The 24,195-nt window shown below is 41.6% G+C and overlaps 1 protein-coding gene and 1 long non-coding RNA gene across 3 annotated transcripts in view; one reads left to right on the forward strand and one right to left on the reverse strand.

Moving 5' to 3' along the window:
• The window catches only part of SUGCT (succinyl-CoA:glutarate-CoA transferase), a 714,296-nt gene that overhangs the window by 394,324 nt on the left and 295,777 nt on the right, over positions 1-24,195 (forward strand). The gene's annotated exons all lie outside the window — the stretch shown is intronic.
• Positions 18,166-22,740, reverse strand: LOC140613150 (uncharacterized). The gene is made up of 3 exons (XR_012014286.1): positions 22,496-22,740; positions 21,630-21,971; positions 18,166-19,909 (listed from the first exon to the last, which is right to left on the reverse strand). It is a non-coding gene; the product is annotated as an uncharacterized lncRNA (long non-coding RNA).

Consider the following 24,195-nt stretch of genomic DNA (forward strand, 5'->3'; position numbering starts at 1 on the left):
AAAAGCATGCTTACCATTTGGCTCTGTGATGTACTGAAGTCTTGTATGTCAGTTTTCCTGTTCCATGGGATTTGTAAGCTGAAAGACCTTGATGCTAGCTTAATACAAACAAGATAAAACATTCTTAACAGAGTGTGCTGACCATATGTGGGGCTCATTTGATGGTGATTTTCATTTTCTTTATAAAACATCTCAGGAACACTAGCAGTTATTGTTCAGAAGTTTAAATCACAAGACTGAAAGGATATCATGGCAAGCGTGTGCTCCATCATCTCCAACGGTTTAAATTTCAGATTGTGCTAATCTAATCTGAATCTGTACTTTATCACAAATAACCAAGCCCGATGCTTTTCTGCTTGTCATACATTCATTTAATTGTTCATTCAGTTCCATCCCCTGCCCTTCCCACTGCACACAGTGTGGATTAGGCATGTGCTGGGGACCCGTGATGAGATGGAAGAGATGGAAGGCGTAGTTTAGGAACTCGGGGAATGTTGAATGTGGTCAGGGAGTTGTACCAATAAATGGGTAAATATCACAATTGTGTAGGTTGATCTTGAGGCCTAGAGAATGAGCCGATTCAACCTGGGGATGGTCAGGAAGGGGTACTTTGAGTGTTGATGAGTTAATCCATATTATCCAAGCAAACTGAGGAAGAAGGCTTTCACAGCAAGGGGGAAGAATGAAGGTGACACCTATAGAGAACCTGGAGGAGTTTAGTGTGACCAGGACATAAGATGCATGTTGAGAAAGTATAAGGATGTTCCAGTATTAGGACTGAAAATTAGGGTGGAAGCCAGGTCATGAACCGTCTAAGAACTTTTAAACCTTGCAAGAACTCTGTCCAGTAGGTGGTATGATGCCTGTTTTACAGATGAGGAAACAGACTTGAGGAGCTTGGACATGTTTATGGTCACATAATGAGCCACAGAGATGGGGGGCTGCTGAGCACAAGTTCAGTGACACGGCCAAAGAGTTTATTGGATTTTTTATTTTTAGTCTCTTAATGGCCTCTTTTGTTTTTAATAATATACTCAGCCATAAAATGTGAGAAAATATTAAATTAAAATTGCCTTGTGGTTGTGAACCATGCTATTTAGAAGATAAAACTACTTAAAATGTATAAATAATAATAATAACAATAATGATAATGATGATTCTTGTTCTTATTGTAATAAGGAAGAAGTTCCCAATCACCCCCATGGTGATGTGCTTACAGTTTGTCCTGAGCATGAACATTTTAAAAATATGTTCCTGCCACATGTATTGGACAGTCTTTAGCTCTGTCTTTCTGAATATCCACCTGTCCAGAGCCTAAGAGATGAGATCACATAGTGGAGGGAATGGGCTTACGGAATTGAAGCAGATTGGAAGGGTGGCCTCACGTGGATTTTTATATGAAGTTGACTAAAATCATTGCATGGTTTCTTCAGAAATAAGGATCCAAGAGTACAGAGTACCAAATGGTTTGATGTCTTAGAGTGGTTTATTTTTTTAATATTTATTTATTCATGAGAGACACAGAGAGAGAGGCAGAAACATAGGCAGAGGGAGAAGCAGGTTTCCTGCAGGGAGCCTGATGTGGGACTTGATCCCAGGACCCTGAGATCATGACCTGAGCCAAAGGCGGATGCCACCCAGGTGCCCCAGGTTGGTCTTTACCACAGCAGAAACATTATAGGAATTTATTTTAGAACTCTTTCAATGAAACAAAACAAGACAAAACAAAACTAAGCCACGTCTTATCATCCTTTGGGGACCACAGAGGGAAAATCATCTTTTTTGAAGGGAAAATGGACTAACCTTGGGTCCATTTAGGGTTTAGCCAGAGGTAGGTGTGTATATAATACATCTGGAATGGGAGGAAGAAACCTATAGGACTCCTTATGTTATAAGGGATAAAATAAATCAGGAAAGATTGAGAAACATTTCAAGTGTGACACCAACTGAGTGTGTGTGTTGGGGGTGGTGGTTGTGGCCTCAGATTAATTTTAATTTGTAGTATTGAAGTCTCTAGATTTGATGCTACACATGCAAGAGGTTTCAGAAGACATTTCATGTTAACGTTCAACAAAATAAGGTTTTATTTTTAAAAAATATTCAGCGATTTTCATAGAGTAACATACCGATCCCATTATCACATCTGAACAATAGTATCAACACTGTTGATAAGGCTTTTGAACCTATAAATTCATGTTTAGTATGTGAGTTATAACAGTATTTTAATTGTAATGTAACTAAATCAATACCACATCATCCATCTCTCAGCTCTTATGAATGAATAGAACAGTGGTCTTTACGTTCAGTCAAATTGGTTAAAATTGTTGCTTTTTAAAATTTGTGACAGGCTGCTAAATCCCTTGATAAACCCTCCCTTCAACCTCCAACTTTTACAGATAATTCAGAATAGAATATGAGTTGCTATAATCATTGTATAAGCCAAAGTGATATACCATGCAGCAGCCATGAAATGCGGGGTGCATTATTATGAAGTTTGCATTAAGTAATGAGCCAGAATGTATAAAGGTAATTCAACTGTAAAAAATTTAATTTTATATTATCAATGAAATTAAAATGTGGGAATCACGCTTGTATCGTCTGCAGGGTTTTTGCACATCCTCGGTTGTTTTAAGTGTTTACTTCTTCCAAAGAGTAGCTCTTTCATTTTGCTCCAATTATTGGCCTCAAAAGGTTAATTTAAGTTGAATAATATTGCATCCAACATAAGCAATATATATTTCAGAATCGTAATTAAATATCAGTGTTTATCTTTTTTATGAGAGCTGTGGAGAAATACATAAATCAAAAAGCTATAATCTTGTCTTATCTGAGAAGGTTTTGTGATTTTTACATGTTTGGAGGATTTTTTAACATGCTTTTCACTCTTTTGCAAATCTATTTTGAAATTTAACTGAAGAACCACCTCTATTTTTGAAGGTAAGAAAAGTCTATTATTCTGTTTAACCTTTTTTGAAAGAAGTCTTCTAACTAGCATATGATAAACTTTAAGCCCACTGTAAATTCAGATCTGCAGAAGACTATCACCACATCCCTTGATTTATCAGCCACCTATTTGTTTGATTGAAAAATCATTTTCTACAACATCCAATGTTTTCATAGCTTTTGGAATGTTTCGATCACACCTAATAATGCACTATGGTGCAAGTCCAGCATGTTTTTAAAAATTATGTAGCTTCTTGCACATTATTAATCTCTACTTGTTGATGTTTTGAAAAATGGCCAGTCCCTTCACAGATGCGTACAAAGAATTGATGGTATTGGGAATGGTTTGCATTTCCTTAATTTCCATCTCCTCTGAGAACTTTATCACCTCTAAATCCGAAAGACATATAAGACAGAGTAAATACACTTAAATGTTGCAGCAAAATGTCTAGTTGTGTTAATGGCATGATATCAGACCTGGTTGAAATATTTAGGAAAATAATTTTGAATTGGCACAATTAAAAAAAAAAAACTCATGTAAGATGACCCAAGTGTTCTCCACAGTCTCTCTTTAATATACTTTCTGATGTTAATTGCACGTATCTTATACGAACAGTTTCTGGTTTTATGGTGGACCTGTTGTCACCTCTGATAGTACTGGAAAGACTTAGGGACATTAAATGTCATTAACAGTATTTAGTACGAATTTGATCTTTGTTACACCAATGATTTTATATTGAATTTTAGGCAGATCTGTAAGAATCGAAAACTTAATTCTTAAATTAAAACAATTTTCTTTATCTTTCATTCTGATTTTCAGTAATTTCCAAAAACCTTTAGTCACAGTTGAAAAGTTATTTATGCCATCTTAATGGTAAACATGTTTTTAAGAAATAAGATGTTTTCAACCATAAGTTTCACCTACTCTCTGTTTTTTCTTATCATGTTTTTATAATTTATGGGTGACAGTTGATCACAAAGGGATTCATTCCAAAACTGCAGTGATTTTAAATATAATTATTTCTATGACTTATGAATATTTTTAATATTTTGTGAGTGACTCTTTTTATAGATTAAATTTTTTTTCAAATATTTTATTTATTGATTCATGAGAGACATGCAGAGAGAAGCAGAGACATAGGCAAAGGGAGAAGCAGGCTCCCTGTGGGACCCAGGATCCCGGGACCCCAGGATCACACCCACACCTCACATCAGTGAGCCACCCAGGTGCCCTATAGATTAAATTTTTGATAGTAGACAAAGTTGTATCGATTCAAGTATAATGTCCTAATTATAATTTATCGAAATATTAAGATGTTTTAAAATAGATTTTGTTTTAAAATTGTTAATAATTTAGAGATCATTTCTGTGCATACAGTATCACTTATTTTTATGCATCTTACACTGTCCGCAGAATCCAGGTTAACTACAACACTGTCGCCTATGAATACTTTGGTGGCAGTTCTACATTAACAAAATATTTCAATTGTTTCATTTTTCTTTTTGTCATTGGCACTATGGCTTGACTTCCCCATTTTAATGAAACATTGTAACACAGGCTTCCATTTTATTTATTTATTTTTTAAAGATTGTATTTATTTATTCATGAGAGACACAGAGAAAGAGAGAGGCAGAGACACAGGCAGAGGGAGAAGCAGGCTCCATGTAGGAAGCCTGATGCGGGACTCGAACCCAGGTCTCCAGGATCAGGCCCTGGGCCAAAGGCGGCGCTAAACCACTGAGCCCCCCGGGCTGCCCCAGACTTCCATTTTAACATTATTGCCAAGTAACTAAGTTCATAGGAGCCCCCCACCAGTGACCAGATATTGACTTATAGGTTTGTCAAGTTGTGCAAATGCCGGGCAGGTGTTGTGTCTGCCGAGACACATTTCTGTGGAATGGGAGAAGCAGAGCACTAGCAGCGTGGGTTTAGTTGCTCATGGGAGGGAGTGAACCAGTTGGAGGATCTTTTCAAGAGCTTGGCTGTGGATGGAAAGTCAAAGGGATGATTAAAGAGAGATGTTGGATCAAGGATGGGAGAAACTTGCACGCTTCCCCGAAGGCGCTACCGACAGAGGGGAGGGGGTTGCATATTCTAGAGAAAGAAGGAGCATAGCTGGTGTTAAGATCTTGAGTGTGCAGGATATGGAAGAAAGAGAACCAAGGAAAAGGGCGCTTTATGCCCTGAGACTGGCGGGAAGAAGGGGGTGGTAGGAACGTGCAGGGATAAGAAGTAGAGGGAGCTCATGCTTTGTTCATTTCCTCAATTAAGTAGGAGGCAAAATGATTTGTGCATGGTAAGAGGAGAAGACAAGGCAATTGTGAGGAATGTGAGAATGGAAAGTTTCGGATGGGTATTCTCAGAATTGGAGGTGAGCTAGCCAGCCAGGGCCAGGCAAGTAGTTAGCTGTGAGATGCTGAGACCCATTAACTTAATAAGCATTTCCTGAAGGCGTGCCACATATTAAGTACTTGGTTAGGCTCTGGGGATACAGAGATGAAAGACCTGGTCCTGGTCCCTAAGGAGTTTACAGACTCCTGTGATTTACAGCGTAAATCACTAGTTACCATGCGGGTGCTGCTGTGGGAGCTCAGAGAGGGAAGTGTTGCTCAGCCTGGGGAGAAGAGAGAAGCTGGAAAATTTTTCTTTTAAAGGAGAGCTTCTTAGACTCTTTAATGTGCGTGGTTAGCTTTACTTTATGCATTTCAAAGGGGATTATCTAGTTTTCAAGCAAATTAGCAGCAGAAAATTCTAAGGTCTAAGTTATGCTCTAAATAACATCTGACAGAACAATGGGAAATAAGCCACGAAACCTAAAAAAAAAAAAAAGAGCACAAGCATCTTAGACTCTTTAATTGGTCAGTGACCAAAATCTAATTCAAAGTGGATTAAAGAGAAAAGAATGAAATTAGAGATTCGCATCATTGCCGAAGTCTGGGAGGCGCCCCTGGGTGTCAGGAATGGTCTCATTTAGGGGTTCAGATAATATCATCAGGTCTCGGGCTCCCTACAGTTTTTGAGAAAGAAGCCTCTTCTGTACTCAGGCAGTTTCACACCATAAGCACCTTTAAGCCTGCATAGTTCTTTTTGGGAAGTAAAAATTTCCCTTTTGTCGAAACAGTGTAGCAGACCTTTGAGCCCCAGGTTCAGGAAAGCCACATTCCTAATCAATCTGGACCAGTGAATCTGATGGGAAATTTTTGCCTTAGCGTAACAGTAACAGAAAAAAAAATATTTAAAGCTATTGTTCATATTTTTATTAAAACTAGGGTAAAACTATAAAATCCATGATTAAAGCTTATCATGATTTTTTTTGTCCTGTGGATTGAGTATTTTTTAGTCTTTTGTTCATTAATCCTGAAAGCTTCATCTTTATTTAAAAAAAGTAGCCACTAATGACTTCAGTATAATTCTGAATACATCCCATGTGCAACTCTGGTGTTCAGAGAGAGTAATTTAAACAGTAGAAAACAGAAATATACATTAGGATCTTAGATGTAGATGTCGACTGAATCAGATGTGCTTGTCTGAGAAATAATTTTTGTGGCTGTACAGCTCTGAATAAAGCATCATAAAACCTTTACTGTGGGGGTCCCCTTTACATTCAGATGTACTGGCTTCTTGACAGAGATCTTAAGGATTTCTAACTTAATATAATCCAAGCGACTATGAAACACTTTTCCTAATAGTGTTTAATACAAATAGGAAACTATCGGGTGGTGAAAATTTAGCATTCCTGGAGATTAAAAAGAAGCAATCTAAACACAGTAGCGTAAGGCTAGGTTTTAGACAGTGAGCAAGGGAATTTCTATTTGGGGATGTTTAGAAAATAACATATACATGTTTTATATAATTAATCATTATTGAGTCAATTTAATGCACCTTATTACATCTGTTTGAATTTCTCTACTCCTTTGTTGTTGCTGTTAGAATAATAACCAGGGATATCTACAAAACACTCTTTCCTATGCCTGATTTCCTTCAACCCTTTTTACAACCTCAGTGGCACTCATCTACAGGCAATCAACTTAATTTGATTATTGGTGTTGCCCTTATAATAAATCAAGTAAGAAAATGCATCCGTGGTGAAGCACACCATACTATGTTTTGGGAGTTCAGTTTTATTACTATGCTTAATGGCAATGACAACTATTATTATTTTTGTATCATTTATTTAGCATTGCTATTTTTTGTCATAAGAAACCATCACCACCTATTCGTCCACTTAGCATTAATAGTGTGTAACGCTTGGATTTTGAAGCTCTGTTGGAAAGCTGTTCGAAGGATGCAAATGTTAGGACTACTTCCGATTACCATATAAAATGTCCTAGTATAGGAGATATTAAACTACATAAAAAGTCTAAGATTTGTGCACAGCCTACAATGCAAAGTGAAGGACTACAATTTGATCTTTGTAGTCAAAATAATCCTCTCCACTCCTTCCCAAAATATACTGAACCAGATAAGATTACAGTTTTGTTCACCAAGCTTTTTTTATTAGAGCAGGACATTCTGTCCTCTGAGTTTCCAGCCAGAGGTTGAAGCTACGTAAAACAAAATAAACACCATTGTTATATGGGCCCTGCATATACACAAGACTTGTTTAGCTTTGAAGGTACTTTAGAATATTAAATACTAGAATATGAAAGCTAGTAAGCTAGGTAAGTTTTTAGGAGAAATGTTTCTCAAAAAAAAAAAAATCTCAAAGTTTAAGTCAGTGCTGACAATACAAAGGAATGATAAGGAAACCAGCATTAAAGTTCCCACAACATGTTTTCTTGAAAGACATGGAACATATAAGAAGCCCCCCTTGGCCCTGTAAAGTGAGTGCTCAGGTAAAGAAAGACAGAATGAATGAGATGCTCTGGGACTACTCAGGGACAGGAGGAAGCCACACACATAAAAGATGGCTCTCCTATTAAACAGTCTAAAGAGAAGCCCCAAAACTCACTCCTCCCTAGTTGAGATTGTTCTGTTTCTTTATTTAACCTTAAAAAAAAAGTTTAAGATTTTATTTATTTACTTGAGAGAAAGAGAGAGAGAGAGAGAGAGAGAGTCCACAAGCAGCAGGGGGCCAGCAGAGGGAGAGGGAGAAGCATGGTCCCCACTGAGCAGGGAGCCCAATGTGGGGCTTGATCCCAGGATCCCTGGATCAAGACCTAAGCTGGAGGCAGATGCTTAATGGACTGGGCCACCCGGGTGCCCCGCCCTTTAAATTTCATCTTCAAGAAGATGAAAGAGCAAATAGGAAAATCCGAGCAAAGAAAAAATACATGTATGAGTAATAAAATATGCCTGGGAAGGGTTGAGAACACAAGACACAAGATGCTGTGTAGTCCAGCACATTCAGAAATGACCTCAAAGTTTGGTCTGAGATTTCTAGCAGCCAGCAGGAAGAAGGAAACCAGATCCCTTACAAGCATTACCATTTTCATAAAATAGAAATAAACCATTGGTCAAGGGAAGCAGACTTCTTCAGTGGCACTATGAGAGAGACATTTCTCTCGTTAGTCCCTACAGCATTAGGGAAACGGTGGTTCCTTTTCTTTTGTCTCAAATGTTGGGCAGAGTCTTCTCATTTACAAAGTACAAAATAAAAGTTGAACACCTCTCAATGATAAGGTAAAAGGAAAAAGATTTGCCAACATTATTTCATCCCAAGGAAAAAGCTTCTGACATTTGGAATCACAGAATAGGTTATTGTTTTAGCACTAACTATATGCCAGTAAAAACCAAGGTGCTGTCAGACTTTGGAAATTATATTAACATATCTTAGGCTATTTTGCAAGTTGCAAAGTGCTTTCGCATTCATTATGACATCGGATTTTTGCAGCACTCTGGTGCAGATAATGTTATCTCGTTGATGGTGGTCTGCATACCTGTGTGAGGTCAAGGGGCTAACTTGCTTCACCTTACACAGCAAAGCTGTGGTGGGATTGGGGCTCAAACTATAATCAAATCTCTTAAAATAGTATATTTTCCCCACTACAGCATGTGCAAATTCCATTTTGCAAGGAAAACCTCCCACCGAATCAATTTTCATGGGTATAGACCTTTCTTTTCAATACATATTTCACATATCAGCGGCACACTTTCATCTATTGCTTTAATTTTGCGAATGTGGAATAGGCTGGGGAAATAACAGGCCTCATAAAATAGCCACAATTTGTCAAGAGCTACACCATTATTTCATTTGGTTATTAAAATAGCCCTAAAGCACCGGCATTTTGGTCCACGCTTTGCAGATAACAAAACTGATGGCAGAGGAAAACCAAAAGTAACACAGCTGGTGTATGGCCATCAAAATTCCACCAGGTCTGTTAGACTCCAAAGACCTCGTTTTGGTCACCGTAACGTGCGTCTGGGCAGCTTTCATGATATGCCTCAAACAAGTGTTGGCAAAGGAAGGGCAAGACCACTGTTGCCCTGTCCATATCAGGGCAGTTATGGGACATCGAGGCTTCTGCACTGGCTGCTGGTAAATGCCTACTTGCTCTCGAGCACAGACTCTTAACCAGTCTGTACCTGTGTTTAAGAGCAGAGCTTGGGAGTCATCAGTAGGAAGCTGCGAGCTTCCATTAGGTCCTGAAAGTGAGCAGTGGAGAGAGAATGGACATGCACCCCTCACTGGTACGTGTCCCAGCAGCATCCCCACTTTCGAATTCAGCACATTAGCACCTTCTTCTTACCCTTCTGTCTGGATGCTACCATTTTCTGTTCAGTTGGCCAAGGGAAATCATGGTTTTGGCAAGAAGACGGGGAACCCTATCCAACTGAGTTTAGAATCCAAAGCACTCAGTTTTCTCTGTAACTTCTCCTCACTTGTGTTTCCATGCTTTCGATTTTTTAAAAAAGAATTTTTAATTTACTTATTCATGAGAGACACACACACAGAGAGGCAGAGACACAGACAGAGGGAGAAGCAGGCTCCCTGCAGAGAGCCTGAAACAGGACTTGATCCCAGGACTCCGGGATCATGACCTGGGCCGAAGGCAGACGCTCCACTACTGAGCCACCCAGGCATGTCTTTCAATTTGCTTTTGTGCACGTTTTGTCTCTCCTCAGGTGCTATGGTAGGCACTGTAGTGAGGGAAAAGTGAGAGAGAGAAAAAACAAACCCAAATCAAAACAAAACAAACCCACCTTAAAAGGACTTTGTGATCTTGCAGAGAGTAAAGAGAAACAAGCAAGTATTTTAGTTAAAAAAATCTCCAGGCTGTGTAAGCTAAATGTCCAAGAGAAATAGAACCATGAGAAATAAATGCATTAGCAAGCAGAGAGATGCAAATGAAAGCAATGATGTCTGTTTACACTGAATAAAGTAGCATAAACGAGAAAACTGGATAGAGCCAAGTGTTGGCAGGGATGCGGGTATATAGTGGCTAATGTGCACTTTGGGGAGAATGTGTACCAGTGCAGACATTCTAGACACAGTTTGGTATTGCTTAGTCAATGAGCTTACTCATTCCTGTGACCCTGCAATTCTTCTGTCCAGTGTATAACCCAGTAAGATCCCCAGACAGGTCCATAAGGGGTCATGTATGAAGATACTCATTTCTGGTGGCCAGGAGTACCACTCATTTCTGGTGGTCAAAAGTATAAGTAAAGTGTGGGCAGTGCGTACCATGGAGTATTATGCAGCAGTTCGAAATAACAGTTGCAAAAAAAAAAAAAAAATACCAGTTGCACCAGAGGAGGGTCACGAAACAGCTTGGCAACAGTAAAGAAGCAGAATGAAATTTATCATGGGATCCATTTCAGTAAATTAACATGCATGCATAAGAACAGTACATATTTTCCAAGAACACTTAATAAAGGGATAGATATTTAATATATTAGGGTTTTTGTGGGAAGAGGACAATGGAAATTGGAACTGGGAATAAAGGAGAGAATAAATACTACACAGGGACAGGAGCATGTGGAATTCAGCACTCTGCAACGGGAGGAAAAAAGCAAAAATCATGGAAATTCAAGGTAGTAAGAGATTATAACTTGAAGAGTTGAGGAAATACTTAATAGAAAAGTGGCACAGACATAAGTCTATGTCTCTAAGGCTGGGTAAAATCGGGACAGCGGTTAGAGAAGATAGGAAGCTAGTACAGGGGGGCAGATATTGGGATTTATGAAAGTAGGGCCAGCAAATGCTTGGCAGTACAGTGATGAGGGGCAAGGGTTCAGTGAGGAGGGAAGGGCTCACTGGTTGGTGCATAGGGTACAGGTGAGGCACTGTAATGACAGCTGGCACGTAGCACTGTCAGACTCTGTGCTGGGTCCTTTATGCCCTTCATCTTTTTTTTTTTAAGATCTTATTTATTTATTCATGAGAGACACAGAGAGAGGGGCAGGGACACAGGCAGAGGGAGAAGCAGTTTCCTCACAGGAAGCCCGATATAGGACTCGAACCCAGGACCCTGGGGTCACGCCCTGAGCCAAAGGCAGACGCTCAACTACTGAGCCACCCACGCATCCCTTTATGCCCCTCACCCAATTAATCCTCACTGTGGCCTCATGACATGGAGAGTCTCCACCTAAGCATAATCAAGCATCATTATTCACCTTATCGATGGGGAACTAGGTCTTAAAAAGGTAGGTAGCTTTCCAGCCGCACATCCCATAATTGCTAGAGTTGTGACAAAAAGCCAGGTCTGTCTGACCAGAGCCTAGGCCCTTCACCCCCAGGCTGGACTCCTCCTGTTCCTGGGGGTCCTCTGTGTAGATGTCACAGGGCCTGGTAGTGAAGTGGTTAAAGTCGCCAGAGCTCAGTCCTCTGCTGTGCATGGCTTTAATTATCCCTTACTACTGATTAGTCTGATAGCAAAAGGATATTCGAGAAGGAAGCTGCCCATATTATAAAGTTCTGCCTATAGTCTAAAGGCCTTTCTGCTCATGTGTGTCTCATTGAAATGTTGGAGGGGCGCTGCCAACATCAAGCTGAATCAGGAGAACACATTTACAAGCACCTTTTAACCCTGTTAGAGTTATGCATTCCAAAACCCCTGCGAGTAACAGATGGGTGAGCAAGGGAGGGGCAGCACTGGCCCTTTTTCACTACAAAGACTGAGGTTTAAGCTTTGGAGAAGCCTGTTTATCATGCTGCCTTCATTCCACTCCAAGCTCCTGTGCAGTAAAGGTGCGGGAAATGGCCCCATCTCATCTACAAGATGGAGCTTTGAGTCTCGGCATGCCCAACTGGAGCACAGGGCCTACACTCTGGTCAATATAAGAATAGAAGTTGGTTTGTTGGAAATGAATAGCCAGGTAAACATTTAGGCCAATTACTATGACAGTTCCCATGTTACGGGAAGTGGCATTTGCAACATGAGAAAACAGTTGAGCGTAGAAGCCCACCAATGGAAAACAAAAGCCAAAGTGGTTAGAAAGGCCTCTTAGCGATAGGCCCAAGTGAACTGAAGTTTCAACAGGTCTGTTTTTTATTTATGCCTTCCTCTTTCTTGCATCCCCACCCATTTCTCAAATTCCTTCTTTGCTGTATACACATCAAAACATCTGGGATTGGGCTTCCAGCACCTGCTATAGGAAGCAGAGATTTTCCCGCTGAAAAAATATGCTTTTAAATGGCAACATTTAAGTGAATAGTCCTCATTTAGTTCAAAAGGAGCATGTTTCAAGATCCGGTTCTAAGCAAATACGCGGCCGAAGGAAGCAATAAAGAACAACAAAAAATGATTTTAACAAAAGAAATACCCAAACCTGAAGATCTTGATAAAAGAATAAAACAAATGAAGGATTCAACACGCAGACTGCACCCAGACTCCTCATAGTTTAGACCTGGAAGACTCTACGGTACATCTGGTTAACATCTTGCAGGCCGAAGAGCTCTGCCTTGAAAAACCTTCTGTACCAATGACACACAGAATGAAAGGTTATGTTATGACTTTCAGATGGAAACCTGCAAAAGTTTATCTGCCGGGCCGGACCGTTAACTCTTACCACTTCTGATTCCAACCGTTAAAGAGATTTTTCATGTGTGAATTCTAATGAACTTCCTAAGTTTATATCAGAAACACCAGAAAGCATTTTTACTTGGAGGGAGTGAACATGCCAGCGACTGAATAGAATGTTTTAGTGGTGATGTCCAAGTGGAAGTAAAAATCCGTCCCCCACCCCCAGTAGGGACTTTATAGAGTGTGCTTTAATAATAAGCATATAGGTCTATATATTGGACTGGGAACAGAAATACCATATTTGAAATATGAGTGTGTTACATTCGTTGCCAGTTTTGTTGGGGTGAAGGAATCTGTTTCCAGTATGGGTACAGAAAAATGCCCTCATGTGGATGGGGCAAAAAAAAAAAAAAAAAAAAAAATCATCCTTGCTGAGGGAGGTACTGTAATTTATAATCAAGTTGCCGAAAAATCAGGAAAACATCCTTTGGGTGATCCGTTTGCTACCAGAATTGTGTTGTCTCTGTTTGCAGTTTATCAGCCCGTCGGTGAGGCTGGTGGGCAACAAACGTGGAGGAGAGCCCTTTGCAGCCACGCCAGGTTCCCCGGGCTCGGCTGTCGCTGGGACGGGCCTTCTCTTGACCGGTGGGAAGGAGATGCTGTCTTCGTCCCCGAGCGCACAGGAGGCCCGCTGCCAGCCTCTGCCTCTGTGCCCCCAGCATCCGCAGACACATCTGGGCGGTGCTATTTGAAGCTCCCCGGGCTGCAAGTGGGTGTGTGAGCGAAGGAGAGGGATCACTGCCTTCGGAGACATGCACGCCCTCCCGCCCAGGCCCAGGCCGAGGGCAGGCCCTGCTCCAGTGGGCCTGCTGCAAGGGCTTTCCATGTGCATTTGATTACGCTGAAGCTGACTCTGGTGACAAGCTCCACATTACACAACTATCTGTCTTTTCTGAATTTTCACATTCTTCGTCCCTTTTGTAGGGAAAGTGATGTAATACTCTGTTGCTCGGGTAAACAATCTCATTTAATTAGAAGGTGTCTGTTTGCTCCCGCAAACCGTGAAAGCTGCATTCTCCTCGCTCGGATGCCATTGTGCACTCGGTTGCATGGCGATAACCTGTGCTCTTGGGGACAGCTAGGTGCGCATATTGACACCGTTAGTAGCCAGAAGTTCTCACTGGGGAAATAAGTTTAGGATACTGTTATTAATTTGGTTTAGAAAATTGCTGCAGAGCACTCAGATGAATAAGACATAGCAGAACACATGGTCTTCGTTATTCAATAACTATCCCTCTGCAAAGGAGACATGGTCTATTTCCCATTTGAGAAGGAGCTTACAACAAACCAGTAAATATGGAAATAGGGCTACACATGTACTATAATTTTATTGAAGAGTTCTCCTTGCGCGCTTATGTGGCCCTCCCCCACCCCGACACACTCACACAACTTGTCCACATCGATGTATTCCCAGCTGGTATTAGCATAATCATTACCACATTATAAACAAGCCTGTGGAAAAATAGCCTGGGAGATTTAGATGGGTTGCTTTATAAATGAAGGCAGGTGGGGATGGAGAACCAGATATTTGAGGAACAAATTCTTTTTTTTTTTTTTAAATTTCCTCCCTCTTTAGAAATAATAGGTTAGATCTCATAAACCTCAATTAACAGCATGGACTGAGAAGGTAAAGTTGAAAGGAATCATGACCCTTTGGGTATTCCTGGATCAAAGTCCATGGAAGGCTTACCATGGAGCCCCTCTACTGGAAGAAGTTCTCGTCTGATGATGGAAATGTTGACTTTGCCGGTTTTCTTTCCTATTGGAACACAAGTGGAATTCTTTTCCTTTGGTTTCATATAGTTCCTGTTGGTCAAGGTCTCTGGCTCTTTCTTTCCTTCTCTATTGTACTTTTTCCTGGAGTTGACCAGAGGAGAAATCTGGACTTAATAGCTAATTCCAAGTCTACTGCCAAGACCAGAAATAAAATACGATGTAAAATATGGCCTTACCTGAAAGCTTCAGGACATTAAATGCTGTTAGATCCAGGTTTAATTGTAAAAAGAACCCAAGACACAGGAAGGAAATGGATTTTGTGAAAGTAAGAGCTGGTCCATGCGTCCAGGTTCTAAGAGATCAGACCTCAGGCTGAAAGGAGATTTGGCGTGCTCTCCTTTTTTCTTCTTTCCTTTTTTCTGTTGATTTTTACAGGCATACAGAGAATAACTAAGTATGCTAGCCTCAGAAGAAACATGGGTTTGTTCTTTCAAACTTCTGACTGGAGCAGTATCCAGAGAACTGTACGACTAGGGTAGAGATGGAGTTGGTGAGTGTGGTTGAGGCAATATTCTCTCTGTGGGCTTAGTACATCTTCTGTGACCTAGTGATTTGTGGCTAAGTTGCCTTAACTTGATCAGCTGGGATTAGCCATCTATACCTGTGAAACCCCAGCATCATGTATCATATGGATCACAGGAATTTCAACATCCAGGAAGTTAATCTTCAAGTACAGTACTCAAATAAGGTGTCTCCCAACTTTGACATGAGATTTCTGTTTGAAATAAAGTTAACGAGGTTCTCTCTTTCTAGGATGTCTTAGACTCAGGTATAGGTAACCACTGTACATAGCAGACCTATGGTAAGGGTATGCCCACATATTAAACTGGCACCACTGTCTGCTTTACTGGAACCTCATTTAACCCCCGTGCAATATCCTCAAATTGCACCAAGTGCTGAAGTTACTTAATGTTTCATTATAAATAAATTATCTGATATGAAAAGTCATAAATTGACTTTTTCCATGGTTAAGAAAGAGAATTAGATTAAAACGGGCCTGTTTCAAAGTAACGTGGCCATTTTTCCTTTAAATGTTTGCTAAGTGAATAAAGTAATTGATATTGCAAAGACTTTGCCAAGAGGCAGGGCATTTTCAGGCCTTACAATTAAACCGTCATGTCCAAAAGAACTTGCTTAATGTATTATTTATTGAGCACTGGTGGAATAGTCAGCGTAGTATAAGAACAAAGTGAAGCCAATGTATTCGCAGTTTGAGTAAAAGCATCTAAGTATTGTTTTGTATTGATAATAGAGCCTCAGATTTATAGAATGGAAAAGGACCCTGGAGGATTTCTGGTAACAACTCATTTTATAGTTGAAGAACCAGAGGCTTGGAGAGGGAAGTGACTTACTCACTGCAGGGCATAATAGCTCAGCTGGGATTAGAACTCAACCCTGTTGATCCTCAGAGCACCAGAGCTGTCCTCTCCCCCTGACTCCACCCCTGGTCATCCCCTCATCCTTTTTGCCCAATTTCTGAATGATTTCTGAAGTGTCTTTCTGGCTGGATTCTGACCCTTTAGGCTTCCCCCACTGCAGTCTGTCCTACACACCAGTATCAGATGGACCTTCTTCAAACCTATTTCTTATCAAGAATTCCTTCTGTATTAGGGTTCTGTGGAGAAACAGAACCAGAAGGAGACACATATACATACACTTGCACAAGCCCCCAGGAGGAGCAGTGGTATAGTTATGGTCTGAGTCTGAAGGTCCAAGAACCAAGAGAACCAAGGTGCAGGGTCCAGTCTGAGGGCACGAGAAGACCAATGTCCCAGCTCAAACACTCAGACTGGTGAAGCTCTCCCTTTGCTCAGCGTTTTTGTTCTATTCAGACCTTCTGTTGACTGGATGAGGGCCACCACATTAGGGTGGTGACCCAGCCATCACATAGATATTGTTTAGTCTATGAATCCAAATGTTAATACCATCCAAAAACATCCTCACAGACATACACACGTTAAGGTTTGACCAAGTATCTGGGAACCTCATGGCCCAGTAAAGTTGACACATAAAATTAACCATCATGCTTTCCTTACAAAGGTATAATAGCTATGTCTTCTTTTTTGTCTTTTTACTAGAGCTTTTTATTCATTTCAAAACTCCTTCTTGGATTTAATCTTATTTTATCATCTTTTGGACACGGAGAGAAGAGAAGGGAAGGCTGACTTCTGAATGCCAAATTGCTCTGAGGCACTAAGAAAGTCTTTTAGTATTTATTTCTATTATAAAATAAATACATGTTTATCATAAAAAATGCAGATGATAGAGATAAGCAAAAGAAGGAAGTAAATGTGTTCCTTCATTCAAGAGTCTGAGGTATAGCTCTATAGCTTTTTAGACTTCTCTGTATATAGTTCTATAAAATATATATAATACTCATTATATATATATTATATAAAATATATATAATACTCATATAATAGTTTTATAAATATATATAATATTCATTATATAATATAATATAAGAATATTATTATTTTTTCATTCATACACCTAGGAAAGGAATATTTTTAATCATGTTGCAATATTTGCTTTATGAATGGTCCATAATTTGTTAACTAATTCAGGATTGGATACTAAGATAATTTCCATTTTATGCTGAGACACTACTTTGTACATGCAGCCTTGCATAGATGTCTAATTATTCTTTTATTAAAAACAGGTGAATTTTTATTTTCCTGATCACATTAACTTTAAAATTATTTTGCCTCGGGATCCCTGGGTGGCGCAGCGGTTTGGCGCCTGCCTTTGGCCCAGGGCGTGATCCTGGAGACCCGGGATCGAATCCCACGTCGGGCTCCCGGTGCATGGAGCCTGCTTCTCCCTCTGCCTGTGTCTCTGCCTCTCTCTCTCTTTCTCTCTCTCTGTGACTATCATAAATAAATAAAAAATTTAAAAAAATAAAAATAAAAATAAAATTATTTTGCCTCATTTTCAGCTTCTCATCTTATGTTTTCTACAACTTTCTAAAACCAATCTTTTAATTTAGTGACCTCGGTTTTATACTGTCTTATATTTTTTACTTTTTCACATGCATTATTTTAGTCCTCCAGATAAGCTATCAGCTTCTTGAAGGGGAGAATCATATTTTATATTTTCATATAAAGATATAAACATATAGTCATGTAACTGATTTGGGGTGTTAATAAAATGTGCTGTGGGTTGTTAGACTATTTTTAGTTGAATAGGCTAAAATCTAAAGAAATTATATAGTTCCTATCAGCCTTGAAAATTTGGTAGCTCACCAATTAAATGTAAATATTGACTTTCTCGATCTTTCCATCATTTGACACATATTATTGAGTACTTTGTGTAGATTATTACAATGGTCACGTTTGAGGGTGCAGCGAAGCACAAGAGACGCTTTCTACATCTAAACATACAGCGAACAACCTAGGTAATATATAATAGATAAAAAATTATTTAGGGCACTCTTGTGCTTGCCCTGGTGTGAGGTTATATGACAGAGTTATTCCATTTAATGAATGCCATGGATGTTGCCCTTTGTGAATATGACAGTCACTGCCACTTTATGGTTTGGACTTTTATTTGATATTTGGTCAGATGATCTAGACTTTCTGTAGACTTGATTATAAATTATGGATAGAAAATATCACATTCTAAAAATAGAACTTCTTTCTGATAATTATGAATAAACACTAATAGGCCCTGGAATAGTCATGAAATTTAAATTGAATATGAGATTAGAGGGAGCATTAAAGAAATGCAAGGGTAGTCTGAAACTTTGTTTAGGAGGAAAACACATAAGTGGTAGGTAAGACTCTGCCTGAGGAGTTTACTATCCAGCTAGGGATTTGGACACAGACAGCTGCTTGGTATGTCAGTTTCCCAAGATGATGCAATTGGGCATTAACATAATTCAAATATGTAAGAAGGAAAAATTACAGTGACTAAAAGGATCAAGGAAAGATTCATTGAGAAAAGGACACAGGGGCAGTCTGGGTGGCCCAGCGGTTTAGCGCCGCCTTCAGCCCAGGGTGTGATCCTGGAGACCCGGGATCGAGTCCCATGTTGGGCTCCCTGCATGGAGCCTGCTTCTCCCTCTGCCTGTGTCTCTGCCTCCCTCTCCCCCCCCATCTCTCTCTCTCTCTCTCTGTTTCTTCATTAATAAATACATAAAATCTTTTAAAAAAGAGAGAGAAAAAAGGACACGGGAGCAGGGCCTTGAGAGATAAGTAGGATATTGGTGTGTGAGTAGCAGCAAGTGAATTCTAAGTGTTGAGGATAGCATGGAGAAGCAGTATAAACATCTGAACATGTTTGTTTCTAGAACATTGAAGGGTCTAGTGTAGTGGGGAGAAAATAGATGAGAGAGAAGATGGGAGAAGAAGAAAAATGAAAACATAGATTGGAGTCTGCTTCTGTGTATTATTCAGTGCCATTCTAAGCAGTTCAGAATTCATTTGCAGGTATTGGAAAGCAACTCTGGGACAGGATGTTAAGCCTAGAATGGCATGATTGGGTTCATTCCTTAGGTTAATACTCTGCCTGTCACAAAGGATAACTTGCAGGGGCTAGACACCGGAGGTGAGAGACGCATTGGGAGTCTACAAACAAAAGTTTAGGATGACTCTCCACAACCATGATTGTTATTTATAGTGTGGCTTTACCACCTGATGAAGAGATATTTCAATGGAATTTAAACTGCCTTGGGGCACGTAGGTGGCTCAGTATGTTAAGCGACCAACTCTCGATTTTGGCTCAGGTCATGATCTTGGGGTCCTAAGATGGAACCCCAAGTCGGGCTCCATGCTGGGTATGGAGCCTGCTTAAGATTCTCTCTCTCCCTCTGCCCTTTCCTGCCTCCTGCTCAAAGAAGACAAAACATCTGTCTTGTATTTTATGTGTGACTTTGGATGTTCCAGTGACTTTATGAGATGTCAGTGCCTCTCTTATTCCGTTCTGCCGTTGGTCATATCTCTTTATAGGAGGCCATGTTACTACTGTCATCAGTGGTGCTAGTGTCATTCAGTATTCCTGATCTCTAGCAGTCCAGATTCATCTTCTCTTCAATACCTAGTCCTTGATGAGTTTGGATTTGTTTTTGTGAATAGGATCTTCTCTCTTCTCCATCTGGTCTCTTTTGACAGGAAGGCAGGAAGAGATGCAGATCCAATCAAGAGCTGTCCATTCCTGCTTGGGTGGAGAACAGCTCCTGCTCACATTTGCTGTAATGATGTCCTCACAGGGTCTTGTTCTGAGACTTAAAAACAACACAGATTTGTCTGAGCACTGTGTAATCATACACTGTGGAGAAAACAGTTAAGACTTGACTGCATGACCGGTACAAATACAACTATACAGATATACTTCTTCTTGGCCCTCAGTTTCAACTTCCTGGGGAAGCTCTCCCTTGCTAAGATACCATGGCTCTCTCTCCCCTTTCCATCCCTCTCTCGCCCTCTCTTCTGTCTTCCCAGGTTCGCACACATTTCACCTCTGTCCTCAGGACCCATTTACTACATTACTAGAGCTCTCCTGGCTAGAAAGTCTTACAGGGGCCCTTCTCTTTCTTCCTGCTTTCTCTTTGACTCATTTCGCCTGCTTCCTTTTTCTCTTTTGTGGTTTTTCTATTCCCTTGGCAGCCAGCTCCATGCCTCTCTTCGGCCAGTGTCCATGTCTTTGCACAGACCTGGTGCTCAGAGGCCCTCACCAAGCCCTTCCCAGGTCCTCTGCATTCAAGTGGGCATGCTGTTGGGCTGGTGGGCACCCTCAGGACCCCCTCTGGATTGTTCTCTTGGGCCACTTTTGTTTTTATGGATTACAACTTTCTTGTTCTCCTTTTCCTCACTCTGCAACTCCCCTCTGCATCCACCCACTCCTCCTCCCACTTTGGTTAAACCCTTGGGATCCCTGGGTGGCACAGCGGTTTAGCACCTGCCTTTGGCCCAGGGTGCAATCCTGGAGACCCGGGATCGAATCCCACGTCGGGCTCCCGGTGCATGGAGCCTGCTTCTCCCTCTGCCTGTGTCTCTGCCTCTCTCTCTCTGTGTGACTATCATAAATAAATAAAAATTAAAAAAAAAAAAAAACTTTAAACCCTCAGCGAGGGTTCTGGCCTTTGTGTTGAAAGCTGCTTTCTGCTACCAAAGACAACTCAGTTTCTGCCGAATATAAAATTTTATTTATATTCGCTCAGAATATACTACCTCTTTTTTTTTGTTTGTTTTTAAAGATTTTACTTATTTATTTATTTATTTATTTATTTATTTATTTATTTATGAGAGAGAGAGAGAGAGAGGCAGAGACACAGGCAGAGGGAGAAGCAGGCTCCATGCTGGGAGCCTGACATGAGACTCGATCCTGGGACTCCAGGATCATGCCCTGGACCAAAGGAAGGCGCTAAACCTCTGAGCCACCTGGGCCACCCTATCCTACCCCTTTGCGGGAGAGAACCGACTTCCAGGCCAAATGCTACTAGGAATACCATCACGTCTATAAATATGTTCAGCCTATACTTGTATATAACTTTAAAACTTATTTTATTTTATCTGATTTCAAATGAAATGAAATGGCTTATTGAAGTGGCTTAGTGAAATCATGAGGAAGTGTACAATGTCAGCCAGGACATCGTGCTAGGCCGTAATACATATCGACAATCCGGACTGAAGTGTATTTATTTGTTCACAGAACACATGTGCTCGGTTCTGTGGATGTGAGGCAGTTAGAAGGCCCCCTCGCTGACCACAGGGAGCCAGTTTGGTCGGAGGGACGAACGTCAGTATGCATGATTACAGGGTGCTAGGACGGGTGCCATGACCCAGACATGGACACGTCATCTAGAAAACCCAGATGAGAGTGTCAGTCATTCTGACCCAGGCCGGGCAGCGCTCTGCAGCGGGGCAGGTTGCAGGCCCCGTCAGCCAGCCTGAGCACAGACAGAAGGCCTGGACCACGGAAGCGGCCTCGGGCCAGCCTCGCACCTGTGTGCAAGCCGCGAGACGCCACTCTCTGCTCGATGACAGAGTCTATCACGATCCTTAACCTTGAGCTGCGCGATCTTGGAGAGCCCCCGCAGCCTCGAAGGATCCAGAGGGCCCAAGAACAAAAAGCTTCGATGAGACGCTTGGGAGCTGTTCCCAAGAGGTCATAGGTCACTGTTTCCCATGTCACATCGACACTTTCCCTTGACAGCCTGATAGCAAAGCGGTCACATCTGTTTCTGGGCGGCGAGGCTGTGAATACATCGACGGGGACAGGCGGCGGTTTAGTGCAGCCGGTGACTCGTAAGGAATTTCATATGGAGAGAATTCCGCCCTGTGGTTCTGCAATTAGGGTAAAGAGGAAGTTGCTTTTATTACTGTGGCAGGAGAGGCCCCTCTGCCCTGGATTCCTCTTTCTTTTTCTAATTTGTAACCATTTCCTGGCTGCCCTTCCTTGGAAGTCCCCGATTCTTGAATCCATCCCCTGTGGGCCTGGCCGGGCTGCCTGGGGGGGCTCGCACCTCCTCGGTCCCCAGGGCGGGTGGCCCGCAGGGCCCGGTCCAGCTGTCCCACTGCCACGCGCCGGGGCCCTGCTGGGCTCGCGCCTCTCCTTCCCGTTGACAGCAGGGCCAAGATCAAAGTGCAAGAGGCTCCGTGAAGGGTGACCTCGAACTTGGCCCAAACGCAGCTGCTACCAGGGCAACAGCCTCCATCGCACTCTCCCCGGAGGCAGAGAAGGGAAAAGACAGATTATGTTTAAGGAGAGTTTCACCCACAGCCGCTTCCAACCCCCCACCCCCGCTGGGTTTCCTGAACCCACCATACTCATATTAATCAATTGGTTCAGGGATTTGCAATTTCCTGACCTAATCACAGGATTTGGGACATGCTGATGTCTGTTTATCCGAAGCTGTGGCCATGATTGCAGCCTCTGCACCGGGCAGAGCTCACATCTGCCCCTTCCCCGGGCCGGGCCTGGGGTGATGCTGGCCCTTCCCCGGAGAGGAGAGGGGGCCCAGTGATCCCCGCCTATGCTGTGGGTGGAGGATAGGGGGCTTCCGGAATGCATGTAGCTTCCAACAGTACTGACAACCAACGTTCATAACGGCCCCAGTAACTTGCGGAGGTGATGGGACAGGTAAGAATTACCTTTGGGCTCGTGTGGCAGGCTTTTCAAAGCTACCTCGCAGCGTTCTGAGTTTGCTTCTGTCATGCTGTACTTACACTCCCTCTCTGCAAAGTGAATATTGGGGCCCTAACGAAGGGGACACACGGACTGGGGATGTAGTTTAAGAGTTAGGGAATAACTGGGAATTGACCAAGAGAAGTAATTCTTTGAGAGAAATAACACAAATTGTGGTTGGCAGAATTTCGATGCTTCTTACCTAGATTCATGTTGCCTCTGCGATAGCACCTCATATGGAACTAACAAGCCTGGAAGGCCGAGGTTGAACAATGCAGCTCTCGCTGAAAGCCATTGGAAATGCCCAGTGTTTTCTTTATCAATATGATTGATTATGTTTTATAACAGATGACAATTCCTCCCCGGACTTGCAGACATCACAGCTGGTCCATGTGATTATGCTGATCCCTTTCTGAAGATAGGGATCTCTGTATTCATCTATATCTGTAGAGATCTGCAGCTACGTATGTCTACCCACACCCTCCCACACAGACTGGTGTAGCACTAACTGGTAGTGGACAGCTGAAGTGGAGACTCTTGCCACGCTCCTGTCACCTTTGCTAAGCTGCCACGTTTGTGTGTGTACGCATGCACGCTTGCCCTTGAACAGAACGTCTGTGTTGTTGGCTGTGCTGCATTTCAAATGCTCTGTTTTCTTTCTCAGAGAATGCTGGTATGTTTTGGAAATACTGAGGATGATCCCAGTCAGTGAGCACCATACTAGGTCGTGGGACAGCACTGCCCTGGGATTCTGACTGTTCGGGTTAGATCTTCCTGGTGGAGTCTTGCTGAACTGGACACTTAACTTCTCTGGGTCTCATATTCCTCACCTGTAAAATGGGGATACTGGGGCACCTGGGTGGCTCTGCTGGTTAAGCATCTGCCTTCAGCTCAGGTCATGACCCTGGAGTTCGGGGATCGAGTCCCATATCTGGTTTCCTGCTCAGCAGAGAGTTACTTCTCCTTTGACCCCCTCACCCCAGCTCATGCTCTCTCTCATTCTCTCTCACTCTCAAATAAATAAATAAATAAATAAATAAATAATTTTTTTAGTTAAAAAAAATAAAATGAGGATACTAATGAATACCACAAAAGGTTTTTAAAAGGATTAAATTAAAAGACATAAAGGATGAAGAGACATGGCTTAGTGCTATGAACTCTGGTCCTGGAGTTGGCGTATGTGGATTTGCATCCTGGCTTTGCTTCTTAAAAGCTGTGTAACCTCTGGAAGTTCATTTAATTCCCTGTGTCTAAGCAAAAAAATAAATAAATAATTAAATAATTAAAAAAAATATATATATATATAATGTAAGGAGCCGAGTGGCTGGCAAATAGTAAGCACTCATTAAATATTTGCTATTATTAGTAAATTACAAAAGCTAA

This window comes from Canis lupus, chromosome 21, assembly GCF_048164855.1.
Source record: "Canis lupus baileyi chromosome 21, mCanLup2.hap1, whole genome shotgun sequence".
Lineage (NCBI taxonomy): Eukaryota > Metazoa > Chordata > Mammalia > Carnivora > Canidae > Canis > Canis lupus.